The sequence below is a fragment of the Sarcophilus harrisii genome, chromosome 4 (genome assembly GCF_902635505.1).
Source record: "Sarcophilus harrisii chromosome 4, mSarHar1.11, whole genome shotgun sequence".
NCBI lineage: Eukaryota > Metazoa > Chordata > Mammalia > Dasyuromorphia > Dasyuridae > Sarcophilus > Sarcophilus harrisii.
Window position 1 is genome coordinate 204,698,974 of NC_045429.1, and position 23,352 is coordinate 204,722,325.

General features: G+C 33.8%; 1 protein-coding gene across 5 annotated transcripts in view; it reads left to right on the plus strand.

The window, feature by feature from the left end:
- Positions 1-6,034: 6,034 nt before the first annotated feature.
- FBXL4 (F-box and leucine rich repeat protein 4) overlaps positions 6,035-23,352 on the plus strand; it is a 119,471-nt gene continuing 102,153 nt past the window's right edge. For 3 of the 5 annotated variants that reach the window (XM_023503129.2, XM_031964499.1, XM_023503132.2), the window contains exon 1: positions 6,035-6,274. The gene's annotated coding sequence lies outside the window, so the exon portion shown is untranslated. Of the gene's footprint in view, positions 6,275-6,316; positions 6,694-23,352 lie in introns of those variants that run through there. The other 2 variants (XM_003769308.4, XM_031964498.1) reach the window with 1 other exon arrangement.

Sequence of the window (23,352 nt, forward strand, 5' to 3'; positions counted from 1 at the left end):
TACACCAGCTTTGAAAGAAGGATACAGTTCTTGAGTGTTCTCAACTCTTAAGAACACAAATGATCCTTATAGTGAGAGCAGCAAGGAGGGGAAGGGTTCTGCTCTTTTTTCTTCCTCCTCATTAACAGTGACATACTGCATCAGAAGTATATGGCCATCAATAGCATGTACTTGGATACAGTATAAGAGGGATATATAAATGTATGTTTTTTTTTTATAGAAAACAACAATAACAACAAAACAAAAAATGAAAACAAAAGGAATGATAGAGGGAGTCATAGATAAGGAAGGACAATTTTGAAAGTTTACTATATACTTAAAAAGAAAAGTAAAATTGACACAAAAGACTCATGTACAATCTTCTCCCATTCTGCAATATATACAGAAATATTCATTTTACTTGGTATTTAAGATTAGAATAAAAATATTCTTTAAAGCACTTTCCCCTTTCTATAGAAACATCACATTTTTGGCATTTCCTATCTTCTTAAGATTACTCTTGATAACAAATTTCATTTTGTAGAGAACTATCTGAAAGAGTCCTATAATTTCTTTCTGAATGACAAATTTTGCTTATGTTTTGAAGTTTTTAAACTTTGATTTTTTTCATCATCATTACATAGCAAGCCTATTAAGTCATGGTTAAAATATTTCTACAATTCTAGTGAGATGTAAATAGTATAATACATGCACAGATTTTTTTTGTCTACTTTTACTCAACCATGTGAGATCTTTAGGGGTTGACAACACTAAGGAGTTTTCAATGGAAGCTGACAAAGAATTCCCTAATTTTCTTCTGAGTTGGAGGTGCTATTAAGCCAGCTGATGTGCAAAAGGGACCAATTCACCCCTCCCTTGTTCTCTTCTTTCGTGGGCTTAAAAGTATGCCAATTGGTTTAAGCCATGTCCGAGAGCCAAGTAGGAAAAGAAGCAAATTGCATACATCCCACCCAGCCTACCATTTGCATTCGAGCACTTGGCTACCTCTCTCACTTTTTCTTTCCTAAACTTAGGTACCATTCCTGGGATGCAGGTTTGAGTAATGCATGGGAGAATGGGGAATCCTGATCCACTAAGTAGAAATCAGGCTTTGAATAAGGTTTGAATAAGGTTCCCAAACTTCAGTTCCTACATACAGACCAGGGAAGGGAAGAGTGCTCCAATTCATGTATCTTTCCTTGTTAAAGTAGCATAGTATTTGTAATATTCATCATTTTTCAGATACTACCAAATTCTGTTAATACAAGACTGGGGCTGGGTTGATGGCAACAATGTGGTAAAATGTAGTTCAGCTTTATAGTGTATTAAGTAGCACATATTCTTTCTGTGTATATGTTTGGGAACAGAGAAAATAATGCTTTATACCTATATAATCTTACAAAGAGCACTGGATTTGAATACAGAAGGTTTGAATTTGAGTTTTTTCCCTGTGACTGGGTGTGTTACAAAGTCATTTAACATCTCTTAGTCTGTCTCCTCATCTGTAAAATAGGTATACTTGTGCAACCTATTTTGCAAAGTTGATAATATCAAATGAGATGATATTTTGTAACTATAAAGTGCTACATAAATCTAAGTTCTTCTTAGTGCTGTTATTATTGTCCTCATATTCTTACAAGAGCATACCTTACCCTTTGAAGTGGAAAGTACAATTGTTATGCCTCTTCTACAGATATGAAACTAGAATATTTGAAATTAACTGATGTACCTTACAAAGATATTTGACAAGCCTAAAAGATTCAAAAGGAACTATCATTATCATTATCACTTTATCATTTGTTACTGTGAGGAAAAGAGTTGAGTTTAAAAGGCCTAGATTTGAATTTTGATTATTTATAACTTTTGGCAAATTATTTGATTTTTTTAAAGTTCAGCTTTCTTCTTTTAAAAATCAAGTCAATAAGCATCTTTTAAAGCATCACCTATGCCAGGTAATGTGCTAAGCAGTGAAGATAAAAAGAAAGGCAAAAGCACAGACAACATTGTCCCCTTTTCAGTTACAGGAGGAAGGCACATTTTTGGATCTCTGAGACCAGGCTTGGTTGCTTTAATTATTCAGTTTCCTTTTATTCATCTTTATACATTATATGATATATGATAAAATGTATTTTTCTTAAAAGAAAAAAAAAAGGCAAAAAGACAGTCCTTAACTCTCCCACAATTTAATGCTGGGGACAAGAAGAAAGCAACAAAGTAAAACAAGATAATAAATTGATAATAATAATAGAAGAAAGGTAGCACCACCAAAGGGGAATGAGAAAGGTTTTCTGGATAAGGTGGGACATGAACTGAGACTTGAAGATACCCAGGACACAAAGATAAAGGGAGAGAGAGTTCCAGACTTGGGGGACAGCCAGTGAAAATGCATTTAGGAAATGGAGTGTTTTCTGTGAATAACAAGGAGGCAGGGCAAGAAGGATAGTGAGGAAAAATAGGAAGGAGGAAAACCACAACAAATAATTGTAGCTTAGAATGTGAATGGGATAGATTTATCCATAAAACAAAAATGGATAGCAGATTAAAAATCTGAATTCAACAATGTGTTGTTTTTAGGAAACATAAAAATGAGAGATATACATAAAGATAAAATAAAAAGAAGGAATAGAACTTTCATATTTAAAAATGCAAGGTATAGTTTCAGACAAAGTTAAAATTAAAATACCTTTAATCAAAAGAGAAAATAGAGAAACTATACTATGTATCAATAATATTATTCAATATTGTTTTAGATAATTTAAAATAACTAGACAGTATAAAATATATGAGCGTATATCTGCCAAAACAGATACAGGAACTATATGAACATAAACATAAAATACTTTTATAACAATAAAGTCACATCTAAATAACTTCAATAATATTTATTGTTCTTGTGTAGGTAAAGTGGATATAACTTTTAAAATAATAATTTTACCTAATTAATCCATTGTTATAATGCCATTCTAATTAAATTACTAAAACATTATCTGACTGAGTGAGAAAAAAAACAATAACAAAGCTTACTTGAAAGAACAAAAGTTCAGGAACTTCAAAAAAACTGGTGGAAAAAAAGTAAAGGTAGATTCAGCAGTATCAGATCTTAAATTATTTAATAAGGTAAGAACATTGCTGCAGTATAAAATGGATAATGTCAATAATTTTAAATTGAAATTTTCTTATATAAATAAAGCCTATGTAGCCAAGAAAAGAAGGAATGCAGAACATTAGAGGAAAAAAAATTTCATAGACAATCTCTCAAATAGAATGTGATTGACTTGGAATGCTGCTGTGGTAAAGGAAATAATGAGCTGGTTGATTTAGAAGAACATGGAAAGACTTGGACTTATTAAGGAAAAGGCTATCTACCTTCAGAGAAACATGACAAGTGGAAATGAGCATAGTATAATCTTTTATATATATATATATGTTTACATATATTTATGTAAATGTACATCTATCTACATATATCTATCTATGATTAATTGTAGCCTTCTTTAGGGTGGGGGAGGAAGAGAAGGGACCAAAAATAAGGAAAAAAAGTGCACAGAAAGAACAAAATAAGACCTACAAGGAAACACGTTTATTATATAGGTTGTTTGAAATGGAAATTTATTGTTTTGTATTAAATATGGCTTTTTTTCCTTTTCTCATTTTGTTTAAAACATACACACATCAAGGAGACCAATGACCAATCTATGAGCTATGAGGATCTCATAGTCCAGAAATATTGGTCAGTCAAGTAGCAAAATGTTGAAGAGGAATGTGACTTTGGACTGGAACTTTGTGGGATTAATGCTATGCCATCCTCCTGACTTCCTAGACTTTCTCTACTATCCATACTATAAAAACCTGTTCAACCTGAAAATCCTCTCACATTCAAAGTATCCTCTGTCTTTCTTTGATTGACTTGTTCTTCCTAGACCTGGATTTTAAGGAAGAGACTCAGGTCAACTATGTCTTTATTTATAACCAATTCTCACTACTGATTTTTTCTAACATGAATGACATCTACCTTTTCCACTTCTCCCCATTTCAGCTTCCCTTTATCTTCCCCATTAAAATGTCAGCTCCTTGAGGGGAACTTTCTGCCCTCAAGTCCCCTTGAAGGATTGTCTTTTTTTTCTGCTTATACTTTCCCAATGTTTCACATAATCTCTGAAAAATAACAATTAATAAATATTTGTTGATTTGTTACTGGTTCAAGGAGTACCTAGGAAGGGACCATATTATGAACACTAAACACAAAATTTTATATTTGATCATGGAAGTGATTGAATAGGGATTTGACACATTCAGATCTGTATTTTAGGAAAATTAATTTGAAATGTGATAAAAAAAGATGGAGTTGGAAGACTTGAGTCCAATTAACAGGCTATTGCAATACTCCAAGAAGGAAGTGATAAAGGAAAGTACTGAGATAGTTGGTATTAGTATCAGAAGACACAAGGGGACATAAAGAAGTGTTACAAGGGTAAACTTGACAGAACTTAGCAACATATAACACTTGTCTTGCCTTCTTCTCAGGGGTGTCATAAGGAAAACACAAAATTATTATTATTATTGTTATTAAAAATTTGGCTGCTGATTTAAAAAATTTTAGTAGGAAAGGAGGTTATCAATAGTTAGGGGCTTAGGGTATTGCGCTATTAGGGGGTTAGTAGGAGGAGTGCTTAGAAGAAAAAAGCTACTGAAAGAATGTGGTAAAGACATCATAATATTATACTGTTTATGGTCAGGTCATCTTTATTAAATAAATGTAGCATATTACTGGGAAAAGGGACCTTATAAATCACCTAGGATGACCACAACATTTTACATGAAAGAATTGACATCCATGGAGTTTGGATGAGTGACAGAAGCTAATGAAAAGATGCTTATATTTACTTTTAATTTACATATAACTGTACAAAAATATTTTTGTCATTTGTATTAAAGTCATTGGCTTCAGATTAAAGGGCCAGGAAAGAAACTGTTGAATGTTGATTTCAAATAGTGGTGAGCCAATTTACCAACTTATTATGATGCATTTTCCTTGAGAGACCTAATAGGAGTGGGGCACCATTGGGCCAGCAGGCTCTAGTAATCATTTGCTAAGGCAACCACAGGAAATAATGAAAGCTACGTACAATCTCGCACTGCTTGAATTCTATAAATTGATAATTTTGCATTGCCCTGGAATGATATTATATCCAAATGGCCCCTGGCAGAAAAGAGTTCTCCACTTCTGCCTAGAATATAGTCTGGATCTTGTCTGCTTCTGAAGCTACCACCTGTGGGCCAGTAATATCCCCAGTTCACAGTAAGTCAGTTGGAGGAAAGGGCAAGTTTAAAGCCCAATCAATTGAGTAGTTTGATTTGGCACATGTTGCAATCTCGGTGGTATAATATTAGTTTATTGCAAGAATTCTTAACTTTTTTTTTTCTTTTCTTTCTTTTTTTTGGGGGGAGGGGGGAGAATAGATCCCTTTGGCGTTCGTATTGGAAGTCGTCACCAATTTATCCTGTATATATTTTGTTTTATAATGTTGTCTCCTTCAGTATTTTGTGGGTCATTCAAAAGCAAAGGTCGTATTTGAGTTTTCTTTACATCCCTAGGTTTTATCCCACTATCCACACATAATGGACACTTTAATGTTTACTGACTGGATGCCTTCTAAGGATAAGGTTGCAAAGGCATGAAATACAGAGGATTACAAGAAAAACTGGTTTTATTGAAAGTTCAAGAACTCAAGATTTACTAGAACTAAAGCCCCAGAAAAGGTAGAGCCATCTAAGGTAAGGCGGCCAGGGAGGACTCTTTAATGTAAACTATAAGAGAGATGCTGCCTACTGATTCCGCGTCCCGCTCAGTCACTTGCCCTGGGGGGGAGGGGAAAAAAAAAAAAAGCGACGCACTGCGTCACGCCACGCCTACCCCTCCTCCCGGGCACTTCGTACGTCCGTGCGCGCTCTTCTCCCCAAATCTCTCTCCGGCTCCCTAGGCTCCTCTCCTCCCTCATCCCGCGCGTGTCCTGTGCGCGCGCGCGCTCTCCTACCGCCCCGCCCCCATGCCCTTCTCTCCCCTCCCCCGCAGCTGTCTTCCCGCAGGGGCTAAGTTCGTGGCCCCGGCCTCTTCTTTCCGGGTTGGAGCTGCTCTTCCTCCTGCCCCTCCTTAGGTGCAGTCACCCTCAAGGCTCGGGGGCCTGCTCACCCCTTGCGCCACCCCACCTTTCCCTCCCGACTCCTCCCTGCACCGCTGGGCCGGGCTACGTCGCCGGAGAGGGAGCCGAGCCGCTTTCTGGAACTGCCCAGCCCGGTACTGTCCTTTATTTACTTTTCCCTCTACCAGTTCCTGCCCCCAGGACCCCTCCTTCGGCTAGGCGAGGCGGGGCCAGGGCGGAGCTCCGTGTCCGTGCGGCGCTGCCCGCCCGCCCGCCTGCAGAGGCAGTCCCTTGTTGGATAGCCTCCTCCTTACCGCGTGTAGCAGTGCGCGAACTCAGAGATCCGCCCTCCTTCGCCTACGCCGCCCCCTCCCCCTCCCCCTCCCCCTTTTCTCCCCCTCCCCCTATCCCTTTCCTTCTCTCTTCATCCGGCTCCTTGACATCTTCCCCAGCGCGACGTTTCTTTTTACCTTCCCTGCTTCGCGTTCCCCTGCACTTTTTAGGGGGAGAGAGGGGGTCTTGTGAAGCTGGCATGCGATTGGCTGAAGTCCGCGTTCTTCTTCACAAACTCTGGGTAATGGCTCTGATGGTGTGTCCCGTATTAAAAACATTCTTTTAGCAGGAAGTAGAACCAAGGCTAGAGACGTGGTTGGGCCGAAGGCGCCACATGGGGGGCGCTACTAAACACTGAGCTACATGTTCTCATGCTTCTGAGTTGGGTGGCTTTTTGCTGGTAGTCTCAGTAGTCCAAAAGTTCATAGTATGCGTGAACTTTCAAATCCATCATTGTATATATATATATATGGACACATGCATATGTGTGATTATATATATTTAAATAAATAGCTTTATTTTATCTGTGAACTTCATATGTTAAAATGCATATAGACACATATTTGATTATTTATATACATTTAAATACCTATAACTCCCGTACCCCATATCTGTGTGTATATGCGTATGTCAGTAAATAGTTAATAAGAATAAATAAACATTAAGTAATTCAATTCAAATTTTGCAAGCCATCAGGAGAAAAATTGAAATAAAAAGGAAAAAAAAAGTCGAATAATTCAAGACTATTTTGTACCCACTGGAAAAGAAGAGGAAATGGAATAATGTATTCCAAAGAGCAATGAAACTTAGAATGTACCCCAGGGTAATCTGCCCTGCAAATCAGAGCTTAACCATAAGTGGGAAAAAAAATAGAAATTCAATAATAAAGTGGAGTTTGAAATATTTCTAGAAAGAAAATTAGAATGGAAGAGATTATTTTCAATTTTTTTTTTTCCATTAGTTTGAGGCCTCTCATTTAGGGTCACTCATTTAATAAGCCGTATTTGAACTCAGGTCCTCTAGACTCCAGGGGTAGGGCTGTATCCTTCACACATCTAGGTACTGCATTTTTTTCTTCTTTTTTTAAGCAAAAAAAATACTAACTTCATTAATATCTGCTAATTTTGTAAAGCAACTATTTGTTTTGATTTTACAAAGAAAGGCAAAGAAAAACTGTCCTCAAGGAGCTCACAATCAAATTGTGAAGACAAAATGTAAACAACTATGTGCAGCTATAATATGTAAAGAATAACTTGGTGATAATTTCAGAAGAAACTGAAGAGAGTTGGGGGTTGTTACAGAAGGAAGAATTTTAGTGGAGAGTTGAAAGATGTCAGGGAAGCTAAAAGGAAAAAGAATTGGGAGTTTTTTTATTTGATATTTTTTCTGTTTTTATTTTCTCTATTTTAGTTGTATGTTCAGTTATTTCTCTTATTTTTCCAAGACTATTCATGTTCTTGATTTCCTTTTTGTTTAACTTTTATTTTAGATTTGGCTATCTCTGAGAGGAGGTACCTTGAAATTCTCAACTATTCCACTTTATCTGTTCCTTCTTGGAAGGGAAATGACTTTTCATTTTAAATATTTAGATACAATATGACAAGCATTGACTATTAATTCTTGATTATGGCATCTTTCAGCATAATTTTATCTTTCCTTTTATCTCTTTTTTAAACAAGCCTGTTTTTGTTGTTGCTTTGTCCTAGATCATGATTGCTATCATGATTTTTTTTAAGTTTAACTGAGCTAAATAAATTTTCTTCTAGTACTTCATTTTAACTGACTTTATTTTCACATGTTTCTTATATACAGCTTTCTGATTTTTGCCTAATCTGCTTTGTTTTCCTCTTTTTTATGGGTGAATTCATCCCTTTCATATTCATAGCTATATATATATATATATATATATATTTTTTTTTTTTTTTTGGCTAAGGCAATTGGGGTTAAGTGACTTGCCCAGGGTCACACAATTAGGATATGTTAAAGTGTCTGAACTCACGTTTGAACTCAGGTCCTCCTGACTTCAGGGTTGGTGCTCTATCCTAGCTGCACCCATAGTTATAATTTGTTTTATATTTCCTTCCATCCTATCCCTTCATACTTTTCCCTAGTTTTTCTCTTTTTATCCTCCTTAAAATCAAGAAGAAAGTGTTGAGAGGGGAGGAATATGCTCAGTAGTAGGGATCTGCATTTTTGTTGTTTTCTTCCACACTTTCTTTTCTCTTCTTCCCTGGTCACAAGTATTTACCTTTTAAAATCCATAATTTCATTTTTATCTGTCCTCTAATTCCACTTTCCAAAGATTGTTCACTTTGCTTACTAATCTTTCCAAGAATCTAATACCTTCTTAAATTTTTATTTGCTTTGTTCTAAACTTAACATAACATAACATAGTAGAACAGACAAAAAGATAATTGTGTGCGAAACTGCAAAGCTATTATACAACTTGCTGTTCCTTTTAAATGTATAATTAAGTTATCATATAACTTCCCCCCCCCCTCCTGTGGCTAACATTAGATACAAATATGTATAGCTGTGTGTGAACATATATGTGGGTATGTCTGTGTATGTTCACACACATATTTAGATATATAAAACCATTTTACATATACTTTTATTTATCAGTTCTTTGGATACAGATAATGTCTTCCTTCATATGTTCTTTGTAGTCATTTTGGATATTTCTAAATAGACTTAGTTACTTTAAGTTGTTTTTAAAGCAGCATTGTTGTTGCTGTATACAACATTCTATTGGCTCTGCTTATTTCCTTAAATTCTTAAATTTCTTAAATTATCATTTTTCTTATTCTGATTTTTCTCTTTTCTCCTCTCCCTAGCATTACCTGATTTTGTATTTAACATAATATATTTCTACACCAAAGTGTGTGTGTGTGTGTGTGTGTGTGTGTGTGTGTGTTCAGTCCTCTTTTGTTTGGTATAGAAGAAAGTGAGGTTCATGTTTAAACTGCTTCTCCTACCTCTTTCTCTACATTTGCATGTTTTTTTCATGTACCCTGGTCACATGAGAAAATTTTGCCCCTTTCTTTTGTATTTTATTTTTTTCTCTTAAGATCATTAAAATATAATAAAATTTTCCTTTATTATTATATTATTTCCTTATTATGTTATATTATTCCTATAATAGTATATATTATTTCCTTTCTTATATTCCTTTAAATTTTTTTTCTTATGATAAATACAGTGTAACAGAATTTTCTTATGACTTCTGCTTTATTTATTCCCTCTGTAACTCTTGAATTAGGTTCTGATCTCAGCTGTAGAGGGTAGATTATTCTGGTATGTAATCCTTTTGCCTTATGGAATATCCTATTTTATAACTGAAGTTTCTTTTAGAGTTATAGCTACCAGGTTGTATATAATTCTGACTTACTATATTGGTGCTTAAACTCTTTCTGGCTCCTTGCAATATTACTCCTTTGATGTAGAAGCTGTAACTTATCACCTATCACATCCTAAGAAGTTTTCATTTTTAATGAGTTGACTAGGTTTTAATAGGTCTGAGCCATTTTATTTCATGATTTCTTGAAACATAGTATTCAGGCTCTTTTGCTAGTTTCTTCTTCATGTTTTCCAGGTAAATTGGTTTTGATATAAAGATATGCTTGATATATGGTCTATTCTAATTGTCAAGGAATCTTGACAATTTCTTTTGTTAACCTGTTAGTTCTCCTTTTATGTCTTTTTTCTATAACCCTTATTTCTTTTTTTGACTTTTTCCACTAGAATTCTCATTGCATTTACAATATAATCTGAACTTTTTTTCCTCCAACTCTTGCTTTATTTTAATTCTAGTTGACTTTATGGCTAAACTATGTTTTTTTTCCCCTTTCTTTTGTTTCTTTTTTTAGCATTTGAAATGAACTTTATTTTTTAATCAATCAATTTATTAATTAATTTTAATAATAGCTTTTTATTTTCAAAATACATGCAAAAATAGTATACAACATTCATCCCTGCAAAACTGTGTTGCAATTTTTTCTCCCTTCCTTTCTCCCACCCTCTGCCCTGGACAGCAAGCAATCCAATATATGCCAAAAATGTATGATACTTCTATACGTATTTCTATAATTATCATGCTGCACAAGAAAAATCAAGTCAAAAAAGAAAAAAAAAAGATAACAAAAACAAAAAGCAAGCAAACAGCAAAAAAAAGTGAAAATACTATGTTGTGATACATATTTAGACCTCACAGTTCTCATTCTAGATGCAGTTGGCTCTCTTCATCACCAGTCTACTGGAATTGGCCTGAATTATCTCTCTCTCTTTTTTTTTTTTTTTTTTTTTTTTACATGACCAAAACGTTATTTTGCTGTACAAAAAGAATCAGACTCTGAAATATTGTACAATTAGCTTGTGAAGGAAATCAAAAATGCAGGTGGGCATAAATATAGGGATTGGGAATTCAATGTAATGGTTTTTAGTCATCTCCCAGAGTTCTTTCTCTGGGCGTAGCTAGTTCAGTTCATTATTGCTCCATTGGAAATGATTTGGTTGATCTCGTTGCTGAGGATGGCCTGGTCCATCAGAACTGGTCATCATTGTTGTTGAAGTATATAATGATCTCCTGGTCCTGCTCATTTCACTCAGCATCAGTTCGTGTAAGTCTCTCCAGGCCTTTCTTTAATCATCCTGTTGGTCATTTCTTACAGAACAGTAATATTCCATAATATTCATATACCACAATTTATTCAGCCATTCTCCAACTGATGGACATCCATTCAGTTTCCAGTTTCTAGCCACTACAAAAGGGGCTGCCACAAACATTCGTGCTCATACAGGTCCCTTTCCCTTCTTTATAATCTCTTTGGGATATAAGCCCAGTAGTAACACTGCTAGATCAAAGGGTATGCACAGCTTGATAACTTTTTGAGCATAGTTCCAAACTACTCTCCAAAATGGTTGGATTCGTTCACAACTCCACCAACAATGCATCAGTGTCCCAGTTTTCCCACATCCCCTCCAACAATCATCATTATTTTTTCCTGTCATCTTAGCCAATCTGACAGGTGTGTAGTGGTATCTTAGAGTTGTCTTAATTTGCATTTCTCTAATAATGACTTGGAGCATCTTTTCATGTGACTAGAAATAGTTTCAATTTCTTCATCTGAGAATTGTCTGTTCATATCCTTTGACCATTTTTCAATTGGAGAATGGCTTGATTTTTTATAAATTAGAGTTAATTCTCTATATATTTTGGAAATGATGGCCTGAATTATCTCAGAAGAGCCATGTACATCAGAATCAATCATCTCATATTCTTGTTGTTGCTGAATATTCTCTTGGTTCTATTCATTTCACACATGTCTCTCCAGACCTTTCTGAAATCATCCTGTTGATTGTTTTTAATAGAACAATAATATTCCATAACATTCACATAACATAACTTATTCAGCCATTCTCCATCTGAGAGGCATCCACTCAGTTTCCAGTTTCTTCCCGCTACAAAAAGGGCTGCTACAAACATTTTTGCACATGAGGTCCATTTTCCTTTTTTATGATCTCTCTGGGATATAGGCACTGCTCGATAAGGATATGCACAATTTGATAGCCCTTTCAGCATAGTTCTGTATTGTTCTCCAGAATGATTGGATCAGTTCATAACTCCACCAGTATTGTATTAGTGTCTCAGTTTTCCCAACATTTATCATTGTCTTTTCCTGGCATTTTAGCCAATTTGAGAGGTATATAGTGTTAATTCAGAGTTGTCTTAATTTGCATTTCTCTGATCAATAGTGATTTAGAACATTTTTTTCATAGACTAGAAATAGTTTTAATTTCTTCGTTTGGAAATTGTCTTCATATCCTTTCACCATTTATCACTTGGAGAATGGCTTGTATTCTTATAAATTTGAGTCAGTTCTCTATATATTTTAAAAATGAGGCCTTTATGAGAACCCTTGAATGTAACCCTCCCCACCCAGTTTTCTGTTTCTTTTCTAACCTTGTATGCATTAGTTTTGTTTTTGCAAAACCTTTTTAATTTAATATATTTGAAATTATCCATCTTGCATTTCATCATGTACTTTAGTTCTTTGATTATAAATTCCTTCCTTCTCCAGAGATCTGAGAAGTAAATTATCCTTTCTTCTTCTAATTTGCTTATGTCTAATTTTTATGTCTAAATCATGAAGCCATTTCAACCTTATCTGGTATAGGGTGTTAATATGGCAGAAACTAGGCATTGATCAACACCTGTTTTCAAATTTTCTCAACAATTTTTGTCAAATAGTGAGTTCTTATCCCAGAAACTGGATTTTTTGAATTTATCAAACACTAGATTACTATTGTCATTGACTATTGTGTCTTGTGAACCTAACCTATTTTACTGATCAAGTACTCAGTTTCTTAGCCAATATCAAATAGTTTTGATGACCAATGCTTTATAATATAGTTTTAGGTCTGGTACAGGTAGGCCACTTTCATTTGCATTTTTTTTTTCATTAATTCCCTTGAAATTCTTGACCTTTTGTTCTTTCAGATGAACTTTGTTATTCTTTCTAGCTCTGTAATTTCTTGGCAGTTTGATAGGAATGAACAAGTAGAATTGTCAATTTTATTATATAAGGTTGGCCTACCTACAAGCACTTGATATTCTTTCAGTTGTTTAGATCTTACTTTATTTGGTGAAAAGTGTTTTGTAATTGTGTTCATATAATTCATGACTTTGTCTTGGCAAGTAGACTCCCAAATATTTAATCTTATTTACAGTTATTTTAAATGGAATTTCTTTTCTTTTCTTTTTTTTTTTTTTCTTTTTGTTACTGAACTCTATTGGTAACTTATAGAAATGCTGATGATTATGTGGATTTATTTTATATCCTGCAACTTCCCTAAAGTTGCTAATTGTTTCTCAGAGTTTTTAAATTGACCTTCTAGGTCAGTTCTCTAAGTATATCATCGTATTATCTGCAAAGAGTGATAATTTGGATCCTCGTTATCTTCTCTAATTCTTTTAATTTATTTTTCTTCTATTATTGCTAATACTAACATTTTTTAATACAATATTCAGTAATGGTGATAGTGGTCAACCTTGTTTCATCCCTGATCTTATTGGGAATGCTCCTAGTTTATCCCCATTACATAGCATACTTGCTGATGATTTTAAAAAGATTCTACTCATCATTTTTAAAGAAAACTCCATTTATTCCTATTCTTTCAAGAGTGTTTTAACAGGAATGGATGTTGGATTTTGCCAAATTCTTTTTTCTGTATATATTGAGATAATCATATGATTTCTGTTAATTTCATTATTGCTAATATAATAATAATAGCTAATAGCTAATATTGCTATTCATTATTGCTCTACTCAATTATGCAGATATTTTTCCTAATATTGGACCAACCCTGTATTCCTGGTATAAATCCTAATTGGTTATGGTATGTTATCCTGGTGATAACTTAATGTAATCTCTTTATTATTATTATAGTAATAATTACATTATTACTATATTATATTATTAGTAAAGTTTTCCATTAATATTTATTAGGGAAATTGATCTGTAATTTTCTTTCCCTGTTTTGACCTTATCTGGATTAGGAATGAGCACTATATCTGTGTATCTCTGTCTTAAAAGGAATTTGATAGGATTCCTTTCCCTAGTTTCCTGAGTAGTTTGCATGGTATTGAAATTAATTGTTCTTTTTTTTCCCCTCTCCTTTTTTTTTTTGTTTTTTTTTTCATTTTTATTTGATTTTTCCATAATTATAACTTTTTATTGACAGAACCCATGCCTGGGTAATTTTTTACAACATTATGCCTTGCATTCACTTCTATTCCGACTTTTCCTCTCCCTCCCTTCCTCCCTCCACCCCCTCCCCCAGATGGCAAGCAGTCTTATACATATTAAATATGTTCAGTATATCCTAGATACAATATATGTGTGCAAAACCGAACAGTTCTCTTGTTGCACAGGAAGAATTGGATTCAGAAGGTAAAAATAACCCAGGAAGAAAAATCAAAATGCAAACAGTTTACATTCCTTTCCCAGTGTTCTTTCTTTGGGTGTAGATGCTTCTGTCCATCCTTGATCAATTGAAACTGAGTTAGATCTCTTTGTCAAAGGAATCCACTTCCATCAGAATACATCCTCATACAGTATTGTTGTTGAAGTGTATAATGATCTCCTGGTTCTGCTCATTTCACTTAGCATCAATTCATATAAGTCTCTCCAAGTCTCTCTATATTCATCTTGCTGGTCATTTCTTACAGAACAATAATATCCATAACATTCATATACCACAATTTACCCAACCATTCTCCAATTAATGGGCATCCATTCATTTTCCAGTTTCTAGCCACTACAAACAGGGCTGCCACAAACATTTTGGCACATACAAGTCCTTTCCCTTCTTTAGTATCTCTTTGGGGCATAAGCACAGTAGTAGCACTGCTGGATCAAAGGTATGCACAGTTTTTTTTTTTAATTAATTTTAATTTTTTTTTTAATTGACAGAGCCCATGCCTGGGTAATTTTTTTACAACATTATCTCTTGCACTCACTTCTGTTCCGACTTTTCCCCTCTCTTCCTTTACCCTCTCCCCCAGATGGCAAGCAGTCCTCTATACAAGTTAAATATGTCACAGTGTATCCTAGATACAATATATGTGTGCAGAATCGAACAGTTCTCTTGTTGCATAGGAAGAATTGGATTCAGAAGGTAAAAATAACCTGGGAAGAAAAACAAAAATGCAAACAGTTTACATTCATTTCCCAGTGTTTTTTTCTTTGGGTGTAAGGTATGCACAGTTTGATAACTTTTTGAGTATAGTTCCAAATTGCTCTCCAGAATGGCTGGTTGTATTCACAGTTCCACCAACAGTGTATTAATCGTTCTTTAAATGTTTGGTAGAATCCATCTTGCCCTGGAGTTTTTTCTTAGGGAGTTGATTAATAGCTTATTCAATTTCTTTTTCTAAAATGGGATTATTTGAGTATTTTATTTCCTCCTTTGTTAATTTGGGAAATCTATATTTTTGTAAGTATTCAGCCATTTCACTTAGATTATCAGATTTATTGGTATACAGTTGGGCAAAATAACTCCTAATTATTGTTCTAATTTCCCCTTCATTGGTGGAATGTGTATCCTTTTCATTTTTGATATTAGCAATTTAATTTTCGTTTTTTCCTTTTTCTAATCAAATTAACTAATAGGTTATCTATTTTGTGGGTTTTTTCATAAAACCAACTCTTAGTTCTGTTTATTAGTTCAATAGTCTTCTTACTTTCAGTTTTATTGATCTCTTCTTATTTTTAGAATTTCAAATTTGTTATTTAATTGGGGAGTTTAATTTTTTTTTTCTAGCTTTTTTAGTTGCATGCCTAATTAATTCACTGATCTTCTCTTTATTTCTGGAGATAAACAATTTCCCTTAAGAACTGCTTTGGCTACAATCCCATAAATTTTGGTATATTGTTTCATTATTGTTATTCTCTTGGATGAAGTTATCATTGGCGTCTGTGATTTGTTGTTTTACCCACTTTTTCTTTAGGATTAGATTATTTAGTTTCTAATTAATTTTTCATCTGTTTTTCCCTAGCCCTTTATTACATGTAATTTTTATTGCATCATGACCTGAAAAAGATGCATTTACTATTTCTGCCTTTCTGCATTTGATTTTGAGGTTTTTTGCCCTATACATCTTCAGTTTTTGCGTAGGTTCCATGTACAGGTGAGAAAAAATTGTATTCCTTTCTGTCCCTATTCAATTTTCTCCAAAAATCTATCATACCTATTTTTCTAAAATTCTATTTGCCTCCTTAGTTTCATTCTTATTTATTTTGTGGTTTAATTTATCTAATTCTGATAGAGCAAGGTTAAGATTCCCCACTAGTATAGTTTTACTTTCTATTTCTTCTTACAGCTCTCCTAACTTCTCCACTAGATATTTTGATGCTATATCACTTGGTGTATATATGTTTAATACTGGTACTACTTCATTATCTATGGTCTCCTTTAGCAAAATGTAGTTTCTTTCCTTATGTCTTTTAATTGTATCTATTTTTGCTTTTGCTTGATCTGAGATCAGGATTCTTACCCCTGCCTTTTTTTTTTTTTTTTTTTTTTTTTTTTTTAACCTCAGATGAACATAATAGATTCTGCTCTGCTTTAAATGTGTTTCTTGTAAACAACATATTGTAGATTCTGGCTGCTATCTGCTATCTGCTTCTGTTTTATGGGAGAGTTCATCCTATTCACATTCATAGTTAAAATTACCAACTCAATATTTCAAGACATCTTATTTTCCCCAAGTTATACTTTTCTCTTTCTTTTCCCCCTTTCCCTCTTCTCCAGTGTTTGGCTTCTGATCATCCCCTTCCTCAACCTGCCCTCCCCTTTTGCTGCCCCTTCCCTCTTTCTTATCCCTTTCTCCTTCTATTTTTTTTTATCCTCCCCCGTTTTCCTCTCCTACTTCCCTATAGGCGTAAGGCAAGTTTCTCTATTAAACTAAATATGTCTGATATTCTTTCTTTGAGTCAAATCTGATGGAATTTTGATTCACATAATGTTCATCCCTCTCCCTTCTTTCCCTCAATTGTAAAAGTTCTTTTTTGCTGTAATTTACCTCATTTTACCTCCCCTTTTCTCTTCTTCCAGTATAATCCCTTTTTTCACCTTAGTTCCTTATATCATCACAATAAAGTCAAAATATACTTATAACCTTTAAGTATATCCCTAACAAAAACACAATTCTCAAGAGCTAAACATGCTCTCTTCTCATAGGGATGTAAACATTTTAACCTTTAAAAAAACTTCTTTCCTCCCCCCCCCCCACCCCACTCTCGGCTTTTTACCTTTTTATGCTTCTCTGTAATGGGCCAGAATTCTGGAGAGGTATATTTAAGGCTCAGTATGATTGATTTAGTCCTACAACAAGGTGTTAATTCAGTGGAATTGATAAGACAGTGGTTATCTAGTTTAGCATGGTGATTAATGCTAGTTCTCTAGTTCAGTATGATTTGCATTAATCTTACAACAAATAATGGTTCCCTAGTGATATAATGATTAGCTTATACTCAGTATGATGAATGGATTTAATTGTAATAGAGTATTTAAGAGGCCAGAGTCAGACCTTTGGAGACTGGAGACAGACTCAGAGAAGATAGAGGACTGGAGGTGGGAGCTCAGGCTCTCGGAGCCAAGGAGAGACATTCATTCCATCTCCCACCACTGTGGTGGCTAGCCTCTCCTCCTTCATTTCTCCACTGAAACGAAGGCCCATCTGAAGACCATGAGAAAGCTAGCAGTGCCCCAGTCAAGGAGACAGACTGTGAAGGAGACAATAAAGAATTTAGACTTTATCTCTGGCTATTCTCCTGGTGATTTCTCAGCTGAAACAAAGGCTGGTCCAAAGACCTCCAGAAAGCTAACCAGAACATTACACTTCTCTTGAGTTCTGTATTTGAAGATCATATTTTCTGTTCATCAAGAATAAATTAAAATCCCCTATTTCATTGACTGCCAAACTTTTCCCCTGAAAGATAATGCTTAATTTTGCTGGATAGTTATTTCTTGGCTGCAGTCCAAGCTCTTTTGCCCTCCAGAATATCATATTCTAAGCCCTTTGATCCTTTAAAGTGGAAGCTACTAAGTTCTAGGTAATCCTTATTGTGGCTCCTTGATATTTAAATTGTTTCTTTCTGGCTGCTTACAGTATTTTCTCCTTGATCTGATAATTCTGGAATTTAGTTACAGTATTCCTTGGAAACTCTTTCAGAAGGTGATCAGTGGATTCTTTCAATGGCTATTTTACCTTTACCCTCTGGTTCTAGGACATCAAGGCATAAACTGTTTTTCTTTGAGACTGCTTGCATATATCTTGTAACTATTTTTTTCTTCTAGATTTGTGCTTTGGGTGCCTCTTTTCCCATAATAACTCCTTATTATTGGTATCTTTTATTGTTGTCTTTTTATCCTTCAAGTCTTACTTCAAGAATTGAGACTTTATGTTGGGTCAGGCTTTGTAAAATGTTGTAGGCCACAATGTAGCCTGCTGATCTTCCTCTGCTGACGAGCTGAAAAAAGAAATGGTTCACTGTGATTTCTCTTTGGATCTCCTATAATCTGCTCTGGTGCTGTGTTTAGATCTTTATTGGAGTAGTTGTTTGGGAAAGAGCTACTGCTTCCTCTTATTCTGATTTCTTTGCCAGTATCACTAATTATTTTAAAACTATAATTATACAATTGTACTTTTCCTTCCCTTGTTGCTCAGTACATTATTCTTATATCCCTTATCATCCTAACAAAGGTCAAATCTCCTCTCCTGAGTGCCTTTCTCTCCCCTTGTCCCCAAGTTATTAAGCTTTGCTTCTTTCCCTTTTGTTCTTACTAAGGATCTAGAATATAAAGATGTGTTCTTCCAATTCCTTCACCATTTTTTTTTTCCCTAGAGGGAGGTCAACTTATATTTTAGAAACATCAAAGTCACTGCAGAATTTTGTCTAAATACTTCACAGTGGTTAATATTTTCAGCATTCTTTCTTGAAACTGCTTATAGGTATGTGCCTGAACATAAGCATCTAGTTAAAACTTTTTTGTAGATAATTATCACCTCATAATAACTTGATAATACAGTTCAAATTCCTTTCCTTTTTCTCTGTTTTTACAACTTCTTAAAATCCCACTTACTTCCCCTTAGTTTTTATGTGTCATGTCTGTTTCATCAATTTTCCATTCTTCAATTTGCTTAGCCCTATAATTGTTTCACTGTATTATCTAACTCAGCTTGCATTCTCTTGTCAACTACTTAATCATTATCCTTATTAAGCCTATCTCTTTATATCCTCCTTTATTGTCCTTGATACTGTTTTATTTGTATCTTTGAGGTAGAATTTGGACCAGGATCTGGAACTATTTCATATTTTACTTATATGAAATATAAGTATTTCATATTTACTTATGTAAAATATGAACTCCTTCATATTTTACTTATTTTTTTCATTCCCAAGTTTAACTTCTGACCTGTTTCACTATTCAAAATCCACCCAAGTCATCTAGGAGATTTTTTTTCTTGTCCTTCTCTTTTGCTCCTTCTCCCACAAACTTTTCCTATGGAAGTACGATAATTTTTTAATTCAATAAATATTTATTAATTACTGTGCTTGTACTTAGAAAGTTTATATTGTACTTGGTGAATATCATGATTGCATATAGGCATAGTACAAGAAAATTTGAGGAGTGAGAGAGCAGCACTGATTGGGGTGATTTCAAAAAGTTTCTAGTTGAGCCTTGAAAGAAAATAATGGTACTAAAAAAGTATAACGCAGAGTAAGATAGGGAGAAGCTTGTGCAAATGCATAGGTGTCAGGGATAGATTAGAGAGTTCAGGGAACTGTTCTTAATCCAAATTTACTAAAATATAGAGTAAAGTAGAGTTTTGCAAAATCAATTCATATAGGTTTATGGGAACTAGATTATAGGGTGTCTTAAATGTTAAGTTAAGGGGTAATAAGGAATCACAGAAGGGTTTAGAGCAATATAGTGGCATAATCAGAAACTATGTGGTAGATAGATTGGAGAGAGGAGAGACTTAAAATTGGAAGACCAATAGTAAATTATTATAGCAGTACAAATGTGAATTGATGAACATTTGAAATAAGGGAGTTGCCCTGTGATTGAAGAGGAGAGCATTTTAAGAGGTATTAAGTACTATCAAGAATATTTGCCATCTAATTAGAATGGGGAATGGGGGAGGGGAAAGAAGAATGACCTTGAGAATGGTGATGTCCTTACCTAAAAATAATAAAGTTAGTAAGTAGAATGGGTTGTGGGGTGATATTGATAATTAGATAAATAGTGAATTCTGTTTCAGATATGTTGAGTGTGAGATGTTAATAAGATATTCAGAAAATATTTAGTAGGAAGTCAATGCTGGGTGATTAGATGTTTAATACTAAAGTACAATTTTGGCTTGTCCCTGTTTGTGTTGTCTTCTCCATTAATCAGTTCTTTTCCCTTTAACATTTTTTTTTCTAATTGTCTATGTCAGTAATGGAATCCTTACAAAGACTTGTATTTTAAAATTTTGAATATATTTTTTAAAAAATCAGTATTCTAGGAAATAGCTTCCTTTTATGTGTCCAATCACCTTTTTCATGAATCCTCCTTTAATTTCCATCAGAGTTTCTTTGTGGCAATAGTACAGAAAAATCTTTTATATATTCACGCCTCCTTTTGTACTAATAGAAGTATTTCTTTTTCTCTCATTTTCCTTGATCCAGTGAATTTTCAATGTTTCATTCCACCCTCCTTCTGGATATCTTTATAGCTATTCATACGTCTGATTCTTGCTCATTGTGTTTCAGTTTTTTATTAGAGCCCCCATCCCCCTACTTCCTTTATGCCAATTTATGGAATCCTTCAAATTTTTGAAGAAATTTTTTTTCCCCATGATTTTATGGGGTGCCTTTTCTTGGTCAGTTTTCTACTTTTATTCCTTAATGTTATTTAAATATACCTTTTTAAAACTAAAGCAAGTTTTATCGTGTTCTTTCCCCCCCACCCCCTTTCTCTCTCGGTCTTTCTCTCTCCCTTCCTTCTTCTCCAGCGTCCCTTCCTTACTGTTCTCTCAAATGATTCCCTTTCTTGAAATGAAGCTCAAGTAAATAATATTTAGCAAAACAGATCAAAACATTGGCATATCTGAATGTGTGTTTCTCATTCTAGTCAACGAGACTGTCTGCTGAAAGTCAGAAGGCATGCTTGCCATCAGTTTATTTGAGGTCATAATTCTTTACTGAATTTATCAGTGTTCTGAAGTCTTTTGCTATTGTTTTCTGTTGCACTATTATTATTATTAGTGTGTAAACTGTTTTCCTTATTAAACTAATTTTATCATGTACCACCTCATATAAGCCTCCCCAAATTTCTCTGAGTTCTTTATAGTCATCAATTCTTTCAGCTCAATTATAACCCTTTACATTTATATACCAGTTTTTTTCTGCCTTTCTCCAATTGATACATACTCATTTTGTTTTCAGTTCTTAATCATTACAAAAAAGTATTCATAAACATTTTTATAGAGAGAGGATATTCCCTTCTGTTTTTTACCTACCTCTTTGAGGATAAATAGCTATTAGTGGCATCACTGAGTCAAAGGATATACACAATTTTAGTGTAATTCCTAATTTAAACTTACACTTAAAATAACTTTTTCTCAAATTGTCTCATTTTATATTTATATTTAATTATATAATAATTTGGTTTTTAACTTAATAATTAATTAAATCAATAATAAAGCTTAATAATCAATTAAATAAATAATAAAATGTAATGATTTAATTAATAATGAAATAATAATGAAATGAATATATTTATTTTTTGGGGGGGGGAGTGGATCAACAGGCACACCTAATTTTAACTCCTTTCTTGAGTCATTTTTCTATTTTCTTTTCTTTTTTCTTGTATTGTTTTTGACTGAGCTAGAAATATCTTCTCAATGTGATATGATTCTGAATACTTTGGCAATATTCACAACTCTAAAGTTTTCTTTTATTGACATATTATGACTATAATATAATGTATATGTATGTGTATGATATGTATGTATATATGTAAGATGCTGTTGAAAATTTTTTTACTTTCAGATTTTTTAGTATGCTGTTGACATACCCCTTTATGTTTTCATTTCTTTATTACTTTGTTGTCATGTGGACTTTTTTTTCTCATGGACCATTTCAGAGATAGTATTGCTAATGGCCTTCAAAATATTCGGGTGCTTTATTTTCTGTTCTACTCTTCCCCCCTTTATTCTCTTATACCAGTAAGAATTTCTTTCCACATTTAAAGAATCAATTCCATATTGTTTAAACCCAATCTTTCCCTTACCCTGACTTCAGTTCATTTTTCAATCCTTCCTTTTACTTATCTAGTATAAACTCCTTTTCCTTCAAACTGGTTACTGCTGTTACAGGCAGAACTCCTCTGCCATCCTGCTTCTCTCCGCCTCATCGACTTTCCATCTCACTTCAAATCTCAGTAGAAAACATATGTTCTCCCTTGTCTATACCTCTTAATTTCTCTTTTCCACTGCTATTACTTTCTCTGTAATTGTATTATTTAACTTTGTAAAGCATTTTAGAATATGAACGATGCAGTTGAAAATAAAGTTGTATTATAATAGAATCATGTGGTATAGAACAAATTGCTTTCCAAGGAGAGTAGAAATCTCATGGTGCAAGTTAAAATGATTTTGTTTTTGTACTCATTGGCTGCTAGTTTAAAATTTCAATTTATTTTAGAGAATTGGTCATTTTTTTAAACAATGTTGGAAGAAGATGATGGGTACAATTTTTTAAACAGGTGATATAACAAAGACCATCTGAGTTTTATTTATTTATGACCAGGCAAAATAAATATCTCCGTTCTCTTTCTCAAGTGGATATAAAAATAATAGTAGCCTTGACTATATATTGTGAATTTAGATTACATTAGTACCTGTACAAAATCATATTATTATAATAAAAGTATTGTTGTTTTTATACCCTCTCAGTTGTCCTTTATTCCTTTTTTAAGAACCTCAAGAAAGTGGTCTAGAAAGTGTCAGAATGATATTTTGCAATCACTCTTTTCACAAAATCAGGGTACAAATTACTACTTGCCTTACTTGCCTGCATGCCCATAGATAAATGAGTAATTTTGTCAGTGGATGTTCTCCTAATTCCCACATTCCTCTTTTGCAAATGAAATTTTACCAGTGTGTATAAACTAGCTATCACAAAATATTCCCCTGCCTAAGGAAAAGCTCAGAAATATATGAACAGTTTTGAAGCATATGTCAGTAATATGGTTCAATTCAGTACTTATTACATGCAGGGTAGTATGGTAGGTTTTAGGGATATAAAGACACAAATATAACAATTTTTGCCTTCAGTCAGCAAAT